The sequence below is a fragment of the Melanotaenia boesemani genome, chromosome 7, assembly GCF_017639745.1.
Source record: "Melanotaenia boesemani isolate fMelBoe1 chromosome 7, fMelBoe1.pri, whole genome shotgun sequence".
Classification (NCBI taxonomy): domain Eukaryota; kingdom Metazoa; phylum Chordata; class Actinopteri; order Atheriniformes; family Melanotaeniidae; genus Melanotaenia; species Melanotaenia boesemani.
Genome location: NC_055688.1, coordinates 2,252,361 through 2,277,283, shown reverse-complemented (window position 1 = coordinate 2,277,283; position 24,923 = coordinate 2,252,361). Strand labels below are relative to the sequence as shown.

The window sequence follows — 24,923 nt, the reverse complement described above, 5'->3', positions numbered from 1 at the left end:
CTATTCAGGGGTGCTGCAGAGGAGGGTCCGTCGGATAGTCGAACCTCGAATTGAGGAGGAGCAGTGTGGTTTTCGTCCCAGTCGTGGAACAGTGGACCAGCTCTACACCCTCTTTGGGGTCCTCGAGGGGGCATGGGAGTTTGCCCAACCAATCTACATGTGTTTTGTGGATTTGGAGAAGGCATTTGACTGTGTTCCCCGGGGACTCCTGTGGGGGGTACTCCGGGAGTATGGAGTGCCGGACTCGCTTGTAAGAGCTGTCCGGTCCCTGTACGACCGGTGTCAGAGCTTGGTCCGCATTGCCGGCAGTAAATCAGAATCGTTTCCAGTGCGGGTTGGACTCAGCCAAGGCTGTCCTTTGTCACCAATTCTGTTCATAACTTTTATGGATAGAATTTCTAGGCGCAGCCGAGGTGTCGAGGGGATCCGGTTCGGTGGCCTCAGGATTGGGTCTCTGCTCTTTGCAGATGACGTGGTTCTGTTGGCTTCATCGGGACGTGATCTTCAGCTCGCACTGGAGCGATTCGGAGCCGAGTGTGAAGCGGCTGGGATGAGAATCAGCACCTCCAAATCCGAGACCATGGTCCTCAGCCGGAAAAGGGTGGAGTGCTCTCTCCGGGTCTGCGATGGGGTCCTGCCCGAAGTGGAGGAGTTTACATATCTCGGGGTCTTGTTCACGAGTGAGGGAAGGATGGAGCGAGAGATCGACAGGCAGATCGGTGCGGCGTCCGCAGTGATGCGGGCTCTGCATCGGTCTGTCGTGGTGAAGAGAGAGCTGAGCCGAAAGGCAAAGCTCTCGATTTACCGGTCGATCTACGTTCCTACCCTCACCTATGGTCATGAGCTGTGGGTAATGACCGAAAGAACGAGATCTCGAATACAAGCGGCCGAAATGAGTTTCCTCCGCAGGGTGGCCGGGCTCTCCCTTAGAGATAGGGTGAGAAGCTCGGTGATCCGGGAGGGGCTCAGAGTAGAGCCGCTTCTCCTCCACATCGAGAGGAGCCAGATGAGGTGGCTCGGGCATCTGGTTAGGATGCCTCCTGGACGCCTCCCTGGTGAGGTGTTCCGGGCACGTCCCACCGGAAGGAGGCCCCGGGGCAGACCCAGGACACGCTGGACAGATTACATCTCTCGGCTGGCCTGGGAACGCCTCGGGATCCCTTCGGATGAGCTGGTGAATGTGGCCGGGGAGAGGGAAGTCTGGGTTTCCCTGCTTAGGCAGCTGCCCCCGCGACCCGACTCCGGATAAGCGGAAGAGAATGGATGGATGGATGGATGGAGATACTACTCAGACTCTACAGATCTCAAGTAGCATGTGAAATGTAAAAGTTTGTGATGCTACCAAAGAAAAAGTTTGCTGTGAATATTGTGTGACTGGAGCAAGACGGGAAGAAACAACAATGGCAGCAATCTTCATTCATTGAGAAAAAATTTGTAAATCCATTTTGAAAATAAACTAAACCCATAGCAGCACAATTTAACACAAATTTTACTTTTTCTCCTCTAGAAAAAAACTAAACAGAGAGCAGCCATATTGGAAACACTTTCCAAGCATTTTCCCCACCATTATATTAGCCACCACCAACAGCAACCACCACCCTCCCGAGAATAGCGCGTAAAGATCAACTAAATTTTATCCTTTCCTCTCCATACTGTAGTGTTAGTTTATCAGCCAATTTTAAATTTAGTCGCAGTTTTAGTCCAGTTTCATTCGCGCTTGTTAGTGTTAATCACATTTAGGCAACCTCATCTCATTTTTATTTAGTCAAGCTTTAGTTGACTATAAATCGAGCATTTTAGTCTTTATTTTAGTCCAAGAAAACATCATTTTATTTGTCTAGTTGTAGCCAACAAAAACTGTCAACATTTTAGTCTAGTTTTAGTCAAGACAATTATTTTACCCTTTTATTTTTTTGTTAGTAGTATATTACATTGTTGGTAGTTAGTAGAACATTGTTAAATGAAGTTTATCATTGTTAAACTACATTTAAAATCCATTTGAAACTCATACTTAAAACATAACTATCCTATTTTATGCAGAAATAATTGCAGGCATTTTTATATTTACATACATTTATTTATATTAATATTGATGCCGATTCAGATCAAATGTCCTTGTTGTGGTAACCTGAAGACAAACAGAACAGCATTTTATGTCACTAAATAAATACACTGGGATACAAACTCCTAGAGCCGTGGTTCCCAACCTTTTTTAACTTGGAACCCCATTTCGATATCAAAAACTCTGGCGACCCCAGACATTAAACATGATTTTACTTACTTTTATACCACATTTAGGTTATTTCATGTATGAAAATGTAGGTTAGAGTTGTTTTTAATTAAGTGTGGCGTATTATTGTATTTTATGTAGATGATTTGTTTTAGTACGTTTTAGTTCTTAGTTTGTATCCATGTGTAGCTGCCCAGATGTTTTGTGTTCATAATAGTTCGCTTGCATCTCCTAGATTAGCTCATACTTCTGTCTGCTTTAATTAAACTTGCAATCCAACTGAAAACATAGCTGCCCAACCAGTATAAAATATCTAAGTTAGCATAAATCCAACTTCACACACAATTCTGACAAGTGGCTATGATTGCTACAAGCTAAGAAGCTAATGTAAGTTAGCCAGTCACACACAATATCTACAAGTGACTGCGGCTGAGAGCTGTGTGCTGCTGCTAGGACCAAGCCTCGTATGAGAGCTTTTGGATGGGGGAAGGGTCTGCGCAGCACTGACTCCACATTGAAAAGAGTAAACTATGTTTATTCACACCAGTCTCCAAAAGTCTCCAATACTACCAGAAAAAGTCGCTAGATTTGTAGCTAGTCGCTTTTTAAAAAAAATGTCGCTAGAGGGGTCTGAAAACTCGCTAAATATAGCGACAAAGTCGCTAAGCTAGCAACACTGAGGGGGTGTGTCACTGTGTGTGTGGTGGAGGAGCCGAGGAGGAGGAGAGAGGATCTGACAATATCATATCGTATAATAATATATCATTTTTCGTCTCGTCTTAATTAGTCCACCAAAATGCATTCTTATTTAGTCCCAGTTATTGTTTATGAATGGGGGTTTTAGTCTCGTCTAGTCTAGTTTTCGTCCGGTGAAAAATGCAAGTTGACAAAAATATTTTCATTTAATGATCTGTACTTATATAGCACTTTTATCCAAAGCGCTTTGCATATATGTCACATTCACCCATTGATGGTGGAAGCTGCCATGCAAGGCATGCAAACCATGAGCAAGTAGGGGTTTGGTGTCTTGCTCAGGGGCACCGGGCCAGGATCGAACTGGCAACCCTTGGGTTACAGGATAACCACTCTACCCACTGAGCCATGCCACCCCATTAAGTTTTTTTTAACGAAATTAACACTACCAAACTGGGTGGACCATTCTTCTGGACTGCGATTGTGTTCATGCAGTACTTTTCAAAAGTATCGGACCTTTTAAATAACGTGTTCCACTCTCTGCCAGAGCCTGTGGGGGCAGTCTATGATCTAAGGTTGTGACAGTTGTTCAGGTGTAGGTACAACAGCATTATGTGTCCAAAGAATGAGGTCAGCTGACTATCTGAATATGCTGTAAGAGCAGGTTATTCCTTCATTCCTGATGGCAGGGCCATTTCCAAAATGACAATGCTAGGATTCATGGGGCTCGAGCCCTATGAATCTGATCAGATTGTGAAAAAGTGGTTCAGGGAACAGGACACATGGATCGGCCACAACAGAGTCCAGACCTGAACCCCACTGAGAATCTTTGGAATGTGTTGGAGAAGACTTTGTGCAATGGTCGGACTCTCCATCGTCAATACAAGATCTTGGAGAAAAATTAATGCAACACTGGATGGAAATTAATGTTGTGACGTGGCAGAAGCTTATCAAGGTCAAAGCTAAAGGTGGTCCAGCAATAAATTTTAGATTGTGGGACCTTTTTCTTTGGTAGTCAGTTTTTCTCACGTCTGGAGTCTAGAATACTTTTTCTTATTTTAGGAAATCTTATCAGGAGGTATTCCTTATGTTAAGAGAGCTAAGTTTTGCAGTGTGTGTGAACTGGTAGAGGGAGGTCTTGAATCAAGTTTTTACAGCTAAAATCGAATGAGAAAAATTCATTATATCAAACAGTGTACCAGTGTGATGATTTAACTTAATATGCGTGTACAAAAGCCAGTATTAAGCAAGAAACAAAAGACATGAATAATAATCTTACACATTCTCCTTGTACCCAGTATATTATGTTTAAAACAAGATGTAAAAGACTTTGGATGAATTAAGATTGTCACTGTTTTTGCTATGTAAAAGTGTTATTCTTTTTCATAGTAAAGAGCTACTCCTGATCATTATATGGTGGAGTATAAGCAGAATGTACTGTGACAAATAGGAGAAAGGATAGATTAGAAACAGCAACCAGATGCTGGGGTCTGTCCAGGTCAAACAAACAGGCTCTAGCCTGTGTGTCGCTTTTTCGGTGTAAAGGGTTTGATTGACTGATTGAAGGTCCAGAGGTGTCAAAAGCTGTGATTTACTAGTAGTCTTATCCTGTTATAACAGTTTTCCCTAATTAAATCCTATTAAGCAATTTACTCTTTAACATGTACAATCACTCTGATCCACAATTAGAAAACATGTATAAACTCTAACTCATGTTAACTTTTCTCACTTCTTCCTCCATTACAACATTTAAACTTGTATCACACTAGTGTACTTCGTGTCTGTACTTTAGTTCCCATCTGTAGGACTCTGAACAGATGCTCAACAGAAATGAGAGACATATGGAAACTGTCATTCATATATTCATCTCCTGATCCAAACAAACCACAAAGAGTTCATCAGTATCATATCATTAAGGAAAGAAAGAAGGCCTGGAGGGACGTCACTGTAAGGATGTGCTGGAGAATGCTGCCCTGTACTGTGTTAATGCAGGGTATGGCAAATCCTCAATAAGATGCATTCATGCATCTTTTCAAAAGAAGCTTCACACTGAGCATTCAAAAGCTCAGACGCTTTTAGTTTCATGTAGCTTCCTGCAAATTGCTCCACTAATGCCTTTGCATCTCGTATGCATACTTAAGTATTTTTACTTTCCAGTGAACAACATCTGGTTCTGAAAGACTGTGGATAATTAAGAACACTCTTTTCAACCCATCAGTGACTTACCAGTCCCTTTAAAATTCTTTAAAAACAGGTTATTATGATTACATGATATTATATAGATTTATATTGTGTATTATTATTATCATCATTATTACTGTTACAAGTAAATGGTATGATTTCTGGATATCTCTCCTTTCCACCCCTCCTCTCACTTCTCTCAGTGAGCTCAGGTTAAACTTGAGTGCTGATATTTCAAGCCTGTTAACCTATTAAATGATTGATTACCACATTTAAGTCTGTTTCATTTTTAATCACTCCTCCAATGATCTGTTTAATGGTCCTGGACCTGATCAAGATGCCTGTTAAATACGATGGGAAGCAGGACAAAGGAGGAGGAAGTCCATGGTATTCATATTCTCCTATTTATTATTCCCTGGAAAAATACCTTTATGAAAAATAATCATTTTTTTCAGTTTTTTTTATTAATACTTTTTAAACTATAAGATCAAATGATTACTTGTCATGCTTTATATATGCATAATATTTTAACTTCTAAGGTTACACATAAAAGAAAAAAAAATCATCTAATCCTTATGCCGTCTTCAAATTAGGTAAATAAAACCTCAAACAACACCATATGGCTCACCCTTAAATAATCAGCAAAAACCTTGTTGAATTCCTCACACCAAGAGTTAAGGCAGTTCTGAAGGAAAAAGGGGTCGAACCCAGACTAGAAGGTGGACCTGATGAAGTGGCTGGTGAATGTTTATATGAACTTAGCACAACAGGTAAGAAAGATATTGTTTGGTGGATTATGTCTTTATTGTATCAGTGCTTCTTAGCAATAAATCTTTTACCATTAGAAAGCCTGTTTATTTGGCTTTTTAATGGAGCCACATTTGGAATGAAAATGCATTAGTCAGATGAGTTTTGAAGCTTAACTTTTGCTAAATGTTTGTGACTTCTGCATACAGTACAGCTGTGTGCCGCTTGCATGACTCCGCTTACTCATCATTGTCCTACATCCTGAAGTGCTGCCACCCACCAGCTTTTTTGTCACCATCTTTTCAGAGATGAGCGGTGCTGCTCCACCCCTTCTCCAGCACTTGCCTTTTCACCAACATATTCCGCTCTCCTCCTCCTCCATCTCCTCAGCATCTTCCCTCCACTTCCTCCCTTTCCTGTCCCCTTCCTCAAGTGCTGAGATGTACATCCTACCACACCTCTGAATGAATAGGGAAATAAAGGGCAGTGGAGGAATGTAACATCCAACCAGGTCCTTTCACCCTGTGTACTCACAGGCAGACATATTTTATTTCTTCTGAAAGTGAATGTTGCATTTCCAAAAAAACAACCCTCACCATTTCCGATGAATAACCACCGATGAATGTGTTCAGGGCTCATGGGGTGGTGAAAGAACACAGCTACAGTATGTGGTTTTTATGAAGTAAGAAAGTCATGATATGGAGCTGCTATACTTGCAATCTTCATTACTGCCTCGTGTTCCTCTTGGTGGGATATGTTCTCAACTCTGTTATGACTTAGTTTCTTATCAATGGAAATACAAACAGAGCAAAGGTACACATGACAGATCTGTACAGACCCCTGGGAAAAATAAAGAATAGAAAAAATCTGCTGAAGGCGAAACAGTACGGCTGAAAGCAAAAACAAGCTCTCGGTCGGGGCTGGGTACACACAAACATACACCATCTGATAGAGACCAATGAAACCTTGACCTTTATCATACTGTATGATCCAACATGCACATGGTCCAGCCAATCCCCCGTTTAAAGCACCCACGGCCACAGGGGCCTCAAACTCAATTAGCCAAGAATATGAGCTACGTATGTGGTAATGGTGGCACTGTATCACTGTCAGCTGCGTTAGTGCTGGCAAACACTGCAGGCACCTCTGGGCTGGTGCTTTAACGTTTGTTTATCTCTGTGCTCGAGCTTCTCATCCTCATACTGGTGAAGGCAGACACCAAACTCTGGTTCTGCTGGAAGTCTCTTCTCCGGTGTCTCTCGCCGTCTTGGTCAGTTCCAATGATCTTTATCCACAAATAGACAGGTTACAATAAATAAATTATGTCAACAAGCATGCTAAAATTCTGGTGATGATGTTCTAACGCAGGAATTGGGAGGTGAGAAGGTCAAATAATATTTAAATTTATAAGGACACAAACATGTTTAATTTTCAATGATAAGAGCCTTTGTAGGAGCATAGAAGATAAGAGCATTGATTTTATGGTAAACAGGAGCTGCTGGACAAAAGGCTGTCGTCAGTCAGAGTGGCATTACAACAGCAGCTGGCAGAGCAGTTATTCCAGGACCCCTGGGGACATGCTCCATGGGGACTCTGGCTAGCCCCGTCCTCTGCTGACTTCTTGGTGGGTACTGGGTCATCCCTGTGGTGGGCTGCCTAGGTGCCATGCTCCATGGTGGCTGCTGGTTGTCCAGGTCTTGGGGTCCTCTGTCTGATGCTGATCTTTGGAGCGGGGCAAGGTCACATTAAGCTTTGATTCCAGCACTATTCCCTTTATCATCGTTTCTATAAGCTTCTACGATGTCACATTTATTTCAGTCCACAGTTGCATTTTTTTTTTTCCAAGATCTCGTAGTGATGATGGGAGAGTTGGACTGCTGAACAAAGCCTTCTCCAGCACATCCCAAAGATTCTCAGTGCAGTTCAGGGCTGGACTCTGTGGTGGCCGAGCCATGTGTGAAAATAACTGAAACGATTTTCTTAGGGCCACACAGCCCCAAGAAAATCCTTTTTCACGTTGTCCATGTGGAAATATTCTTACCTTCACTATTAAATATAGCCGTCAGTTTTGTTTTTTTTATGATCTGACTTCACTAATGTTAAAGTGATCGCAAATCACCATCATTCAGGAAGTTTGTCTGACCACATTTCTTCCTGGAAGATGATGATTCGCCACTATCCTTCCAGTTTTTAATGACGCATTGTACAGTTCTAAACCCAGTTTTAGAAGTTTCTGCATCTTCTTAGGTGTTTTCTGTAACAACTCCAGTTTGCTGGGTCGTCTTCTACTTCTCCCTGTGTCAAAGGGTGTTCCCCAAGGCTCCATTTTGGGACCATAGTTGTTTTCCATGTGTAAATAATCTGTCTGAACATATGCAATGCTAACTATCATTTCTACAAAGATTAGTTATTTTTTGTTTCTCCTCTTCAGTATTCAAAACTGTGGAATACGTTAATGCATTTATTTATTTTTGATTTTTTTCAAAGTTCTTGCTCACTGGCTCTGAACACAGAGAAACCGCATGCAGAGTCTTTCAGTGTAAACAGTCACCAAAGAGCGGGTTTATTAAAAAGAAGAGAAGTTTTCTGTCTGACAAGAAAAGGAACTGACATTTCTCTTTGTCTGTCAAAACCAACGCAAATGGCCAGAAAATTGTGGGAAACTGCTCCCAAATGACAATGAGAAATGACAAGAGTTTATATTATACATATATACATATATATATATATATATATATATATGGAGATTGCAGAACGTTGATTTAGTGTTTGTAAATCAAAATTTACCACATTCTTATAGCAGTAGGCCCTCATTTAAAGGAAAAGGACAAGTTGCACGTAACAAGGCGATTAATCATGATTAATTGCAGTATTTCATGTGATTAATTGTAATTAAAAATTTCATTCATTGCCCGACACTGCTTTTATACTTGTTGCTGGTGTTTTTGTTCATGTTAAGATACATTATAGTGTGTCCTCTTTGGAAGAGACAGACATACAAGATAACTGATGTGGTTTGATGTATTAGAGGCAGTTTCCTGCTGCTACAGCTGGAGTGTGAAGCTGAGAATATACTTGCTCTTTAACCTTAAAGGTGCAGCTTGTAACTAAATCAACGGTCAATAGCAAAAATGTCACATCATTAAACACTGTGTTTCTATTCATATTTAATGACTTTACTAAAAATTACTTTATTCTTAGAATGAGCCATTCTTATCTACTTGTCGTGGGTCCACATACATGGCAGCTGTCACCATTTTTACTACGGTGTCTCTTAATGGACAAAAAAACACTGCATGTGAAGCTTTAAATCTGCAGTACCAGTTTTGTTTAATAGGAGCTGTTTGGGATAAGTAATGCCTTAAAAAGGACCATAGAAAAAGACAGTACATGTGCACAATTTCAAAGTAGTTGCCTTTTATTTAGTCATCGCTGCACCTGAGGCCTTGGATAGACTCACACATTAAAACATGTTTATGTCTGGGAGACTTTTGGCCACTGGCAGCCACCATACATTAACAACTGTACTTGGCTTTTAAAGTAATTTGTCTATCTTCACCATTAGATATCAGTAATTCTTACATATTAGACCCTTAAGTATCTTGAGACAACCGGCTTTATTGTGAGCATAACTGTGTATTCAAGTGTGTACTATGCTTGTTGCCAGAGGATTCTACTAGGGAGTACTTAAAAAAAAAAGTTTCAAAATACCACAAAGTTGCCAGATTTGTAGGGTGTAAACTTAACATGGTGACAATAGAGAAGTTTAGCATTTGGGTGATAGTGACCCTCCGCCCCCAGCTGTTGTATACTGCAGCCTACGCAGCGTTACTTTCTGTTCAAACAGGGCTTCGAGCAAAAGCAGTGTATGCTACACAGTGGGTGTAATTAATACTATTCTCAGCCCAAATGGAAACCCTTGTAGAGGCAAGTACCGGTGGACTCAGATGGCCAGTGACAACAGAGAAAAAGGGTAAAGGCTTTAACGGATTCATAAATGGGTACAGTGCTACACAGGGCTGACGAGCAGGAACTGGCCATGAGTTTGCTGGTAATGTTGGTTAGAAGGAGAGTCTAACGACAGAGGTGCTTAGTAAAGATGTCAACCAGATTAAAACGTTTAGCAGACTGAGCGAACTCATGTAATGAGCTAAGAAATAGGTAGATACAGGACACTGCAGAAACAGTGATGATTGTAGTCAGTGGTGCAGAAGCCAAATATCCAAACAAAATCCAGATCCTTAATCCATGAATCCTAGCCAGGTCCAAAAGCCAGAACAGACCAAAGCACTGACTGAACCAGGTCCAGATAACAGAGTATCAGGGAACAAGAAGTGGCCCTGGGTCAGAGACAGATCCATAGGAAAAAATCCAACAACTCCATAATTCCAGAGATCCTACATTAAAATCAGTCAGGGGTCAGATATAAAACTCAAAAAACAAGCAGGGCCATTAGCTGTGGTTCCCAAACTCTTTAAGCCACAACACCAAAGTTAACATCAATGATGTGTTTTTTTTTTGTTTGCTTGTTTTGTTTTGTTTTTTCGAAGTACACAGAATCATAAAGAGCCATCAAAATAAATTTTCTAAAGTGAAAAACACCCATTTAGCTTATCTAAAGTATCTGTAAGCAAACTCTGAAGTAGAATAAATTAATAACAGAGAAAGTCTAAATACTGCAGCTACTCAGTCCATGCCTCTCTCTAATTTAAATGTTATACATCATTAAGCCAGTATAATTAAGACCCATCATTAGCTGGAGTCTACATGCTTGATATGAAACTAAAAAAGAACAAAAAACTTATAGACTATTTTTCACTAAATTTTATGCATCCACCTTCTGCCATTATAACAATGTCGGGTCAGAGGGGCAGCAGTTTAAGTGGAGAAGTTCAGAATTCCCTTTCCTTGGCCACTACTTCCAGCTCTTCCAAAGGAATTCCAAGGCATTCCCCAGCCAGCAGAAAGACGTTGTCCCTTCAGTTGGTCCTGGTCTTCCCTGGGGCCTTCTCTTGGTGGGACGTTGCCAGAATACCACACCAGGGAGGAATCCAAAAAGCATCTTTACTCTGAATTCCTCCTGGATTACCAAACTTCTCAACATTTCTCGAAGGAAAATCCCAGACTTCCTGTGGAGAAAACTTTCTGGTCCCTCGTGTGTTTATGATTTTGTATTTTTGGTCGCTACCCACAGCTCATGACCATAGACGAGGATGGGAACGTTGACTGATAAACTGAGCGCTTCATCTTTCAGCTGACCGATGCAGGGTCTGCCACACCGATTGACCTGTTTATCCATTCTCCCCACACTCATAACCCTGAGATACTGCAACTCCTCTACTTGACAGCTGCCATTTTAAATTTTATTTAAATTACATTATTAATTTAATTTCTGCACAAAAAAAATGAACCAATCAGCACGGCGGCAGGTTAAGAACAGAGTATGGTAGCAGTTTTTGTTTAATAAAACTCAGAAAAAGGCTGAAAATCAACATTGGATGTCTGTACATTAGATCAACATGTGTTCCTATTAGACAACATATTTCAGCAAGAACATGAAAAATGTTTTCTCTGTCTGTTACAACAGCAGGCTTCCATGTTAGGGTGTGTTCACACTTGTTTACACTGCTAGACTCTTTACAGTTGAGGACTTGGCTGAGTTGCGGATGTAATATTCGCTGCTTTCAAACTGCAAAGCAAACAAATCAGACTTATTAAATGACCTAGTCCCAGAGGTTGTCCTGCATGTTTCCTAGAAGTTGTCCTGCATGATAAATTACTGAGGAAGATAAAAGGACAAACAACAGAGAGGAAAACTCACTCATCCATCGGTTAATGCAGGAAAACTTGTTTCCACCACATCAGAGTAAAACATGGAGCTGCACGTGCATATGTTTTGGTTTGTTTACCCACAAGGCCCTGCTTTGTACCTGCAATGCCATGTGTTGTAGTTTGCTTCTTTCATTTGCTTCACTAAGCCCAGAAGTTCTCAGGTGAACCAAAGTTCACTTCTCAGCTCCACATCAGAGTTTGGTTGTGCATTCACACCTACCCCAACAAAACAGACTTTCCAAGCGAACAAACTAGGATTAGACTCAGAAGGGCTGGTTCTGGACTGACCTGCATGCATCCTAAACTTCCACAGACTAAAATATTTGGAAAGTCCTGGACTGCTGAACAGCTGGAATCCTGCATCAGAACAGGGCAATGTTCCTCTCCTAAAGGTCCAGCAACTGTTGGCATCAGTTCCCGGAGTTTAAAGGACTGTTGTAAAAAGAAGATGGGTGCTACACAGTGGTAAACATGCCTCATTCCTCAAGCAGTTGCCTCCAACATTAACTGGTGAAGTCGCGTTTCCATTTCAGCATTTTGTCTTTATCGTGTGTCTTCCCACTCTTTTAAATGCCGGTTTGTGACTAACTGGAGAGTACTGCTCCTCAGCCCAGTCACTCGCAGATAAGGGAGAAACACTTGTCTCACTCCCGCTTATCTGTTCTAGCTAACATTTCTTCTGTGCCGTTATCTTACAAATTTGGTAGGCTAGAGAGCGATAAGCAGCAAAACTTTGATGGGTGTTTACTTCCTGGGCTGAAAAAGAAAACAATTTGCCACTTGGTGAAGAACGTATGTAGATTTTTTTAAAGGAACCATTACCACCAGAGCAAAACACCAGTTTGCATGAGCAAACTGTCATCAACATGTAGCTGAATGAGCCAGTTCAGTTTGCTCTAAGGTGTAATGTTTATTCTAGTAGTGCAAATTTATGCAAGATTCAAAGCATATCACTGTTTTATGATGAGCAATTTCTACACTGTGTAATTAAGGTTAAGGATGTCTAAAATGTATTTAAAAACAAAATGCAATGATTTGTAAATCTCACCAACCTTGATTTTAATCCCAACAAAAGATAACCTATCAGAAGCTGAAACTGAGACATTTTACCATTTCATGAAGCATTTAGATACAAACAAAAGGCTGGAAAAGTAATTTTGGTACAAATCAAAGGAACATTTCACAACTAACCAGGTTAATTGGCAACAGCTCATTAACATGATTGGATATAAAAAAAAAAGACGTGGAAAATCTCTCTGATGGAAAGATACACAGAGGTTCACCAGTCTGAAACAAACCGGGGAACAAATTTCAAAAAGCGTTCCCACCATCCACAGCGGGCGTCACCAACTCAGCCTCCACTGTCCTGCAGGATTTACACGTTTTCCTGCTTTTTGTGTTGTACAGCACATTGATGGAAAGTGTTTTATAAATAACTAAAATAATTTACACACCTGCTTCAAATTGAAAAGATCTCCATCAACCTAGTCATCAAGTTCTAGGTTCTGTACCTACCTGTTAATGGCCCTTTGATTAGAGTCTGAAAGAGGGGACCTCGAGGTCCAGAGATGGTGACCCCTGATCTACAGTGTGAAACGTCATCAAAACATCCAGAGAATCAGGAGGAATCTCTGTGTGCATGGGACAAGGCTGGATGCTGGTGATCTTCTGCATTAAAAGCAGACATGATTCTCTACTGGAAACCACTGCATGGACTCAGGAGGACTTCCAGAAACCACTGTCTGTGAACACAGTTCACCCTGAAACCCACAAATGCAGGTGCTGCTGTCATCAGATTCACTATCAGCTCATATTTTCCATTCATGTTAAAATGTCTCAGTTTCAGCATCTGACATGTTTATCCTCTACTGGGAATAAAATGTGAGTTGAGCTTTATAAATAATTTTATTTTATTTTAATTTACATTTTATGTGACATCCCAACTTTTTAGGGGATCAAGATTATATATATATATATATATATATATATATATATATATATATATATATATATATATATATTTATACACTTAAAATTGATGTGTTAAAAATCGCCTAGCTGCTGGGTCAAATATAGACCGACCCAGCCATGGGTCATTTTAACCAGGCAACATGTTGGCTTATGTTTTTTGTAAAAATGATCCAATAGATTTTATCCCAAATCAGCACTTATAAATGGCAAAACATCATCATGTTTCAGTCTTTTAATGATAAAGGGGCAAAGCATATTAATTTGAAAAAATGTGTGAAATTAAAATGAAAAATGATAAAAGCAGGTGATTATTCATGTTAATTATTTTTGGTTTTTTGTTTTTAAGGTGCTTTTCCACACTAAATAAAGCCGGTTACTCAGGTACACCATGATTTCACTGGTTTCCATCCACTGTAATTACTTTGCTGTTACTGTGCAGTTGCCTGTAGTCCGTTTTTTAGTCTTGCTGAGTACAGGTGTCATAATTTTTTAAGTTAGAATTACAGAACCTGTTCCATTGAACAGACCAACTAACAAAAATAAAGCCAGCTAACAGCTAATACTTACACAAACTATTATACATTAGGAATATATGAAAATTTATACATCATCATGGAAACTATACATCAAGTCAACCAGAGCATAGCGCTAACCTACCGACATGCTAACGTTACCGACCATCACTAACTTTAGGTGTCTCTACTTAATTCCACAGATAACCAGAATAAATTTAGCTGAATACAAGAACGAAAAACAACAACAAGCATTCTAACTGAAAGATGAAGATAATGAATGACTGTAACCCTGTAACACCAACACTGACAAAAATAGTAAAAATAAATAAAAAAGCTTAACTGGGTTGTAATTTACTTAAAATAAACATCTGCAACAGAATATAAGAACATTTGAATTACCAAGAACATTACAAATAAATATTTTAAAAGTTTCACAACTACAGTTGAAACCTTTCTGATACTACATACTGTAGGATCAATTTAAAATGAGTTTTCATCAAAAAGGTTTATAAATGTGGTACTTTTATTTTGAAGCAATCATTCCACTGTTCTGAGATTTTATCACAGGTTTTAAATATTAAGATTAATCAAATCAAACTTTATTTATAAAGCCCTTTTCATGCAACCAGCAACACAAAGTGATCTATATGATAAAACAAGGAACACCAAAGAAGCCACCTCAGGAGCCGCCCAGATCTGGGCAGGCCGGGGTCCACAGCACAACCATAGGGCTGCCGTGCAGGACCTCCAGCCACCCAGACACAGGCAATCACCATGGCAACAATCCTACAGACCCAGCAGGCAGAGCCCCCAGCAGGGTGGATGCCCCTGAGAAAACACTGGAGTAGAAGGTGTTAAAAAGTTTAAACAAATATAAGAACAGAATAGTGTTAATTTTATCAGCATTTTTAAATTTAGTCTCAGTTTTAGTCCAGTTTATTAGTTTTTATCACATTTAGACAACCTCATCCCGTTTTTATTTAGTCAAGCTTTAGTCGACTGTAAGTCAAACATTTTAGTCCTTATTTTAGTCAAAGAAAACGTAATTTTATTTGTCTAGTTTTAGTCAGCAAAAACGCATCGTTTTAGTCTAGTTTTAGTCGGGACAATCATTTTACCCTTTTACTGTTTTTGTCAGCAGACAATATATAACATTGTTAGTAGTTAGTAGAACATTGTTTAATGTAGTTTAACATTGTTAAACTACATTTAACGATGCATTTAAAACTCATACTTAAAACATAACTATCCTATTTTATGCAGAAATAATTGCAGGCATTTTTATATTTACATACATTTATTTATATTAATATTGATGCCGATTCAGATCAAATGTCCTTGTTGTGGTAACCTGAAGACAAACAGAACAGCATTTTATGTCACTACTATGTCACTTTTATACCACATGTTATTGTAGGCTATTTCATGTATGAAAATGTAGGTTAAAGTTGTTTTGAATTAAGTGTGGCGTATTATTGTATTTTATCTAGATGATTTGTTTTAGTACGTTTTAGTTTTTAGTTTGGATCCATGTGTAGCTGTCCAGGTGTTTTGTGTTCACTATAGTTCGCTTGCATCTCCTAGATTAGCTCATACTTCTGTCTGCTTTAATTAGGGTCCGAGCCATACGAAGTATGGAAGGACCCTATTGTTTTCCAAATGTTTAGTCTCCTCCTTCTAAGAACTTTGAGCCCAAATATGACCCCCTAAACACCCATGAAAAGTTGTGAAACTTTGCACACACATCAAGCCCGGCGAAAACTTCGATATTCTAAGGTCCGCATAGACTTCAATGCAAAAATGGCTCAACAGCGCCACCTAGATGCCCCAAAAATCCCCAAATGAATGGGGTCCCAAAAGTTTACTTCGCCGTAGGAAGACGAAACTCGGCACACACGTGTAACACCCCGTGTCAAGCAAAACAGTCAATGAAACACCTGTTGCCATTTAAACGGGGTGCCCGCCATCTTGGCGTGTGCAGCCATTTTTTTCCCATTTTTTGCACTTTACACACATCGTATTTGAACAAACTAGTCTGAGGGGATTCGTGCGAGTGACTCCAAACTTGGTGGGAAGCTTCCTGACAAGTTGGGGACCAAACGCTATTCAAATCTTTCTAATAGCAGAAAGCGTGTTACCGTGGCAACCGACGGAAAATGACCTTCTCGCCATGAAACACGGTTTGCTCATATCTCTATAGAAATACATGGGATCTTCACCAAAGTTCACAATATTCATACGTGTCACACCCCAAGTCCAGCAAAGAAGTCAATCGAACACCTGTTGCCATGACAACGGTGTGCCGGCCATCTTGGATTTCACTGCCATTTGAACGAACTAGTCTGAGGGGATTCGTGCGACCGACTCCAAACTTGGTGGGAACCTTCCTGACAAGTTGGGGACCAAACGCTATTCAAATCTTTCTAATAGGAGAAAGCGTGTAACCGTGGCAACTGACGGAAAAAGCCTTCTCGCCATGAAACACAGTTTGCTCATATCTCCATAGGAATACATGGGAACTGCACCAAACTTGACAGGATTCATACTTGTTGGGTCCCTAACGCATTACACCACATGTTGTCATGGCAACATAGCATGTTAGCTAGCAAATTAGCATGCTAGCAAAAAATGCTAACTAAGAATATCAACATTTCAGATTTTCAGCTGGGTGTTTTACCATGTTAACTATGATGCTAGGAAAAGGTGTATGAGACGGGTGGCGGGGTCCAGGCCGCTCGGACCCGATGGATGCCGCTTGCGGCTTTAATTAAACTTGCAATCCAACTGAAAACATAGCTGCCCGACCAGTATAACATATCTAAGTTAGCATAAATTCAACTTCACACACAATTCTATCAACAAGTGGCTGCTATCGCTACAAGCTAAGAAGCTAGTAAGTTAGCCAGCAGTTAGCGGTCGGTTTAAGGTTCTTGTTGGAACATTACAGCCGCTGGTTTAATGTTATGTTATAAACAACCACCAAACTTTTTGTTAACTTACCACAATGTCTTTGTGGTGAACTGCGACGTGTCTCTTCTGATTTGTTGTGTTTTTTTCCAGCTACATTTACAGACCACATTCCTTCCCTTCGACTAAAATCAAGCATAAGTTTTTTTTTTTTTTTTTTTTTTCTCCACTTCGATGGGTCCATATATCACGTCTTTTCATTAACGACATTAACACTAGAACAGAAGATAACAGCAACAGGAATAAAAATACACATAAAGGACTACAAGAAATAAAAAATAAAATACTAAATTTTAGTATTATTTTAGTAGCATAAATAAAAATTCAATTAAAAGCTGAGTTAACGTAGGTCTTTTTAAAAAGAGCCTGAATTTTTATTAAGAACAAACCACTTGATGCAAGTTAACTGAACAGTAAATATAACTAGTTGATGTATTTGTGGAAAATGAAACAATATTTTAACAGACATATGTTGCTTTGATTCAAGATATTGTAGTTTATTGGTGAAATTATGTTATAGTGTCAAACAGAGTTTAATATCACAGAAGAAACATTGAGTCAGCAACATCTCAAATGTTAACTATAAAATTTCTATAATTATTTTTATGCTTATTCGTTTTTGTTTTTTTCTCATCTTTTGAAATCATTTTTTTAAATTTCTGATACTTTACATTTGTTGGGGAAGAAGATGGGAAATAAAGGAGTCCTGTGGCCACCCAGATTACCCAGCTTCCCTGTGATGGAGTCGGTGGATCCAGTTTGACAGTCAGCTTGTGGCTGCATGGCTGCAAAGAGGAGGATTGGTGAGAGGAGGACAGGGAGAAAGTGATGGATATACCCACCATCCACCCCTCCTTTTTAGACACAAGGAAAGAGTAATCTGCACACATCTATCACCTGAGGAGAAAGAAGAGGAGAGAAACCGTGCACGTGGGCAGGCTTACCCATCCCTGGCTGGTCATTTCCTACCAGGCAGGTGGGACAGAGAGGGCTAAATCTACAACACCTTATCTCCTGATTGCCTTTCTGACAACATAAAGAGCCTGGAAGTCCTAAAGCATGTCTTCTGCTGTCCCTCAGCCAATCACAGAAACCAGAACCTGAAACTATTCATGCATTACTGGCTGGTTTAAGCACCAGAGTTCTAGCTGATGTAAAGGTAAAACCTATCTAAGAACCTTGACAATAACCTCTTTAAACTTTGAAAGTACAATATGAACAACATATATGAGTAAATACCAGTGAATCAGCTTCCTGAAAGCAAATGGTTCCACGCTGACAGCTCTAGTGCATTCATTTGCCTTTTGGATTAATAAAATATGTTTTCATTTTATTCATTTAGCTTCATTACATTCATTCCATGTTGCAGTTAAACTCCCTTCAGAACACCTGCAAACATGATGTTTCATGCAAACAGCTGAGTTGATTCTCTTCTTACCGAGATGATGCGATTGATTTCCCAGAGACCTTCACGATGAGCGACAGATGCATTCCTCTGGACTGGAACTGTGTCCAACTGGAAATACACTGATCAGCCATAGCATTATGACAACCTGTTAAAAACTAAGTTTGTTCCTTCAGACTGTGTTCAGTGTTATTACTGAACACACCCTCTACCTTCGTCCTGCTCTTATCACTTTATTTCTATCCATGACTAGACATTTGTTGTGGCCTAGAGCTGGCTTTTGGGGACTCTTGTTTTAGGGGGGCATCAACTGTTAGCGTGTTCACCGCTAACTGTTAGTGTGTTCACCGCTTACTGTTAGCTTGTTTGCCGTTAATTTGCTTGTAGGGATCAGGTTTACTGGGTCTCTTTAACAGAACACCGGTGATGTGACAGCAGGGCAGCTTACCTCAGCTTCTACCATCCTCATCATTGTCATCCACAGCAGCCTATGAAGGTCCTGCTATCAATCGAACTATCAATCACTTTAGGAGCTTTGTGGTGTCATTATTTATTTATTTTTTTTATTGTACAGTTTCTCTGCACTTACTCTTAGTTTTTACTCATTTCTGTTTCTACTTCTCTCTGTTTTGTTTCCTCTCTGTTTATGTTCCCTTTCAGTGCCGATCGAAGGTAATGCGTAAAGGTAATGAGCTCTAGGCGAATCTAATCTGTGGGGCCGCCAAAAACAAAATATGTCAAAAGTCACATATAATTGTTTTTTTACATGAAATTCCAGCAGTGACACAGAGGAGTCAGTGTTTGGCCTTTCATCAGGTTTTTATGTTGAACTGACATGGTTTAACAGTGTATTTTGAATAATATCTCTAAATGTTCTTACAGTTTTATCATTTTAACAACTAATTATTTAAATTAAAGCACAATGGTGATATTTTACTGGATTATAATGCTACTGACATCAGCACATACAACAAAATCAATAAATCTTTGCAGTGTGGTAATTACTTAAAATCTTCATAATTAAAATTATTACATTATCATTTATTTAATATGGTCCACATTCAGTTCCTCTGTAGGACTAATCACCTAGTCTACAGCAGGGGTTCCTAACCTTTTTCACACTGGGGCCCATCGTTTCCAGTATAAAGTCAACCAGGGCCCATTCTCATATTAACACTCTTCTGTTTGATCTCATTCTTAGTTTCATTTGTATTCAGTAACTAAACGAAATCCACTTGTTGTTTAACAGCTAAAACCTTGTAAAATATCACATGATATGACATTATACAAAGAGATAGTCACAAAGACATTTATATGTCATCTGTACATTGTACGTTTTAGCGTTTTCCCCAGGCCAGAGCTCGTTTATTGTGAGCTGCGCATGTCCAAAGCCTGTAGCTAAAGCCTCTCTGCTAGACCCACCATGGCACATGGGCGCCATCGACTGACTTGGGGTTGTATAAACACCATGTGAAAAATTAATGTTTGGATAAAACTGTTCACAATTTAAACAAAAAATAGGGGGGTGTTCTTTTCAACAAAGCTTTATATAGACATTTTTTTCAACCTGCTACATGTGTCGCCCCCCCCAGGTGACCGCCTCTGTCGCCTATAGGAAAGCCGACACTGCTGCTCTCTAACTGGTTCAGCCTGGTGTCAGTAAGTGAAGAACCAATGGGCTGCATATTAATGGGCCGGTGGTCAGAAAAGAAAGTTCTATGCTGACTGGATGAATGACTTACTTACTGGGAGAGGGGGGAGGGGTGTTTAAACATTTGTCTGGGCAGCTGCAGTTGATCCATCATCTCCCGACTTTTATGGACCAGTCAGACCAATAATTGTTTGTGACACAGTGGGATAATGCCCAGTATGTCAGATGACCAGTCTTTGCCTGAACCACATTATATTTGTTATTAGACACATTTTCTACTTATACATTAACAACATCCATATTAAGGTTAAGTCATGATATATTTTTTGTTGTTGTTCTTTTTCAGCCCCTTTACATTTGTTTAAAAATATTGGAGGCTCCATGACCCACCTGACCACTCTTACAGCGAAGTCAACAGATGTCGCAACTCTGAGTATATCGAGGGATCTGGGTGTGGCTACAGGCAGAGGAAGGAAACCACAGCAATGTGTAAAAGCCAGGAAGTCATTTATCACACCAAAATCACAAGGTTGTAACATGAGAAAAGACATTTCTCCTGCTTTGTCCAAAATAAGCTCTTTTTTTTTTAAAATCAAGACATGGCAGGTTACAGCACCGTAATGTTTCATATATCAGCGCAAAGCTGTGTTTCCCAGTGTTCAGGATCCGTTTGAATCACGTTGATAATGTAAACGGTCGAAGAGTTACGAAGGTTCAAAGAACATAACATTTCTAGAGAGATATCTGGACTTTGAAATGTACATAAGTATAATTTGATTCCAGATTTTTAATGATTTATTGTAGGCTAGTAGTTATCAACATCACATACAGTATCTAATTTCTATTAAAGCCAATTTTTAGTTTAATGAAAGTTTGTGAAAGTTTTCTTGACCTGAACTGACTATGAAGTTTTCATTTGTATTTCCTCCATTAACTGTGACTTTCTTTTGCTGAAAGAAAGACTCCATGGCAGATAGTTGCCAGATAATTTATTTTTAATTCCCTGGCACATCTTTTCCCTCATGCTCACCCTCCAAAGAAAAACTATTTCAAATAGAAAATCCACTCCACCAGTTAAGTACTTAAACATTCTTATGCATTTCTTTAGTTTTTTGATGATTAGGTCATGTCCATTAACCTCCTCTGATGAGATACTGAAAATGTGAAATAAAAGACCTTGATGGAAATATGACTATTGAAAGATCTTCATCCATAAAGTAAAAACAAAGCAGACATAGAACGACAAATTAAACTTCTCAAGCTGCTGCATCGGTTCAGCAGCAGTTGAGTTTGATGAAGCATCGGTCCAGGGCCTCGAAGAATTATTTCTGAAGATTCTTTCTGGCAATTCTATGAAACTCAGTAAACACCTGAAAAAATGTGATAGGAGTAATAGAAGAAAGCATTAACCAGGGCACACACATAAAGCTGTTTTTGTCCTGATTTTCTCCCTTCCTGACCAAGGACGGCAAACTCTTGATTATCTTCAGTCATATAAGGTTATCCAGTGGTTTGAGGTGTGTTAAGAGTGAATTTGTGCTGACAATCCGCTCCGAAAATGGTCATAGCGACAATCGCAAATATTAAACTTGTTCAATTTATACGACCAAAGATCTTCACGTGTGTGGAAAGCTGACGACTCCTGAGTTGTGACTCTGTGGATTGTGGCGTGGAACGGAACGTAGCCAATCAGAGTGCAAGCTGACTGGGGAGCAAGGAAAGATATAAAGTCCGTGTTCACGCTGTCTCCTGTCTGTTGTTTTATTTAGTTCAGGATTTTTTTGTTAACAACAGTCGCAAGACCACATCATTCCCTCGTCTTATACACAGCAAAAAGTGAAGTGTTAAATCAACTCTTACAGAGTTGATTTCAACACTTTTTGAGGGTTTATATAGCTCCACACTCTTTAGAGTTAAAATAACATTTTCAAAATAGTTACATATTTAACACTGAGTGAGAGCTGGCCTGTGAACTTCCACAGCTGTGTTAAAATAACAACAAAGGGATTCAAAATTAACACTGTAGGAGGTTAAATGTGAAACAAAAATTAACACCGTAGAGTGTTAAATATGAACTGAAAAGTAACACAGTAGTGTTAAATGTGTACTTAAAATTAACCCTGTTGAATGTTAAATGTTGACTTAAAAATTAGCACTGACAAGTGGTAAATGTGAACTCTTGAAAGTTTTCACTACTACTGAAAAATAAATAAAACTGCAATACTCAAATGAGATAACCAAAAAGCAGTTTTATTTCGTATTGAGCCACACCCTCAAGAAGATCATGCATGATATCAAATGATAAGTTTTTGTAAACATGAAAATATTTTAGAGTATTTAGTGTACAATTTCTTTTTAAACCATAAAATGATTTCAAATTTGGATTTTTTTGGAGAGACTGGCAATGCATGTCAAAGATTTCTTTACCACGAAGAATCACCTTGGGATCATCTTCACTGTATACTGTTTGAATATCATTCTTTTCAAGCAAGCAAAGACGACAAACACGATGGCTACTAAATGATTCATTAAAACCAAGGATTGTGTGCATTCCTAGATTATCCCCAGTGATTTGTGCAATTGTGCGATATATTGGCTCATCACTAAATGGAAGCTTAATTCCTTCACATTCCAGTTTCTTAATGTCATTTATCAATGGTTCAAGTATGACATCAAAACCATACTTATTCAGATCTTGTGTATGGAAAAGTGATAACAAATGAATATTCATAAGGACTGAATTAAATTTTGGGGGCAAGTTTCTTAAAATAAAACAAATACACCCTATTTTGTGAATTCCTCGTTTGGAACCTAGCGGATTGGCAGTTTTGAAATCATCATAGTATAGTTGGATTTGTAATGCATGTCTTTTAGTCATAAACAAAGGGTGGGTTTTAAAATAACTTCCATCACAAAAGTCTGTGTAAGTGTCTGGTTTTGATATGTAATCTCTTCTGATTAGATCACAAATTTCCAGATTTCTGCACATAAATTTCAAGGTTTCTAAAATTGGTACGTATATAAAAGTATCTTTAACGGGTACTTGATCATAAGTACCAGATTTCTTGTTTAGTCTGTTGTCATATCTCACTCCAAGTGAAACTTCAATTGGCTCAACAATTCCCCATTTTAAGTTAAAGTATTTATTTTGTTTCCATTCAGTATTAAGACTAACAAACGGATTTTCTAATTTTTCAAAAGACTCTTTTATCACTGTTAAGTAGGGACAGTGTAGGTAAAACAGAAAGCATGTTATGCTTTGCTTGTAAGTGAAGCTCCCCTGTGAGTTCCTCTAAATCTCCTACAATTGAGGACACTAAACTGTTTGAAATGCCACTTCCTTGCAGTTTGGCCACAATGGATGCACACAATTCTTTAGCTGAATCTTTAGTAAGCTCTGAATTATTGTTCTCCAATGAACTACTGGAACAAGCAGATTGCTGTAGGGAACAGAATGGCTCCTCCAACACAGAAACTTGGGGTGAAGTTGCAACTATCTCACTGGAACATCCAACAGTGGAAGTTGGAGCAACTTGCTGAACATTGCTATGAGTATTATTAAGGTGTTTTCTAAAACCTGCATATGTTAGGAACTGATGCCTACAACCTTTTTGGGAACAAACCAGTTTGAACTTAGGCCCAGGATAATAGCAATGTTCAACTCTTAAATGTGAAATTAACAGCTGAGCGCTGGAATGTAATTTCTGACAAATAAAACAAACCAGCATTTTCTCAATGCTAGCACATTAAGTTAAGGCTACTGACTGGTTCAGCAGTCTGGCTCTCAGGTCTCTTACTCTGGGTGACTCTTTCATTTTCCCCACATCATTGTTGTACACTGTTGTTTGCAGGAATGTGTAGAAGTTTACAAGTGCACCATCATAAGACAAGTTAAACACAAAATGTGCCTTAAAAAGTTAATCAAATGCTCCAAGGGAGCGGTTTGCCTGGCATGGGATCAGATGCTTGTCAAAGGCCATGTAGAAGTCCTCAGTCTTGCTTTTTGACGTCCAACAGCAAGAAGATATGGATGTTGTCGCTGGTGTTTGCTAAGATGCTCCTCCAAACTGCAACATGACTAGGATTGAGATATGAGCACTGAATGTTAGACAGTGATTAAGTGCTGTGATCAAATGATAAAGCAAACACTGAATTAAACTATGTTGTATTAAAATTCCACTACCTTATGGAAGACTACAAGTCTTTCAGCTGCATCACAGGCACAGATCTTTGGAGACTTCTGTCCTCCAGGTGGTGGTGGAAGGAGATGTATCAGCAACAAAAGGGATGCCATTTCTTGGTCATATTCTGAGAACAAACAACAGCAAAAGAAAGTGATGAAATAGCTTTTAACATTCATCAGAACTATTGTGACCTACTTGGCACAACTTGCACTGGCACAAAGTAATAAGTTACTTTGAAAAACACCCCACTTATAAGTCATGTTACAAACCTTAACAGAGTTTGTGATTACAGTGGCGGTACAAATAAAATTAAAAGCTTATCATTTACAACTCACCTCCTATCTCATCAAGGTCACTTCCTTTCTGCTGACTGCCACAGCTGATTCAACTCTGGTGATGAAGTGAGTTGCTTGGCCTCTTTGATAACATTTGGTTTGAAGAACATGTCCCATTTCTGAAGCAGCCTGGATGATGTCTCATCACCAAATAGGAGAGCAAAGTCTTGATCCACCTTCAAAAAGAAGCAATTACTAGAATATTCACCTCA

General features: G+C 39.3%; 1 long non-coding RNA gene across 1 annotated transcript; it reads right to left on the bottom strand.

Moving 5' to 3' along the window:
• Positions 1 to 24,179: 24,179 nt before the first annotated feature.
• LOC121643703 lies at positions 24,180 to 24,885 on the bottom strand. Its single transcript, XR_006011157.1, has 3 exons — positions 24,712 to 24,885; positions 24,376 to 24,500; positions 24,180 to 24,270 (listed from the first exon to the last, which is right to left on the bottom strand). It is a non-coding gene; the product is annotated as an uncharacterized LOC121643703 (long non-coding RNA).
• Positions 24,886 to 24,923: the final 38 nt, after the last annotated feature.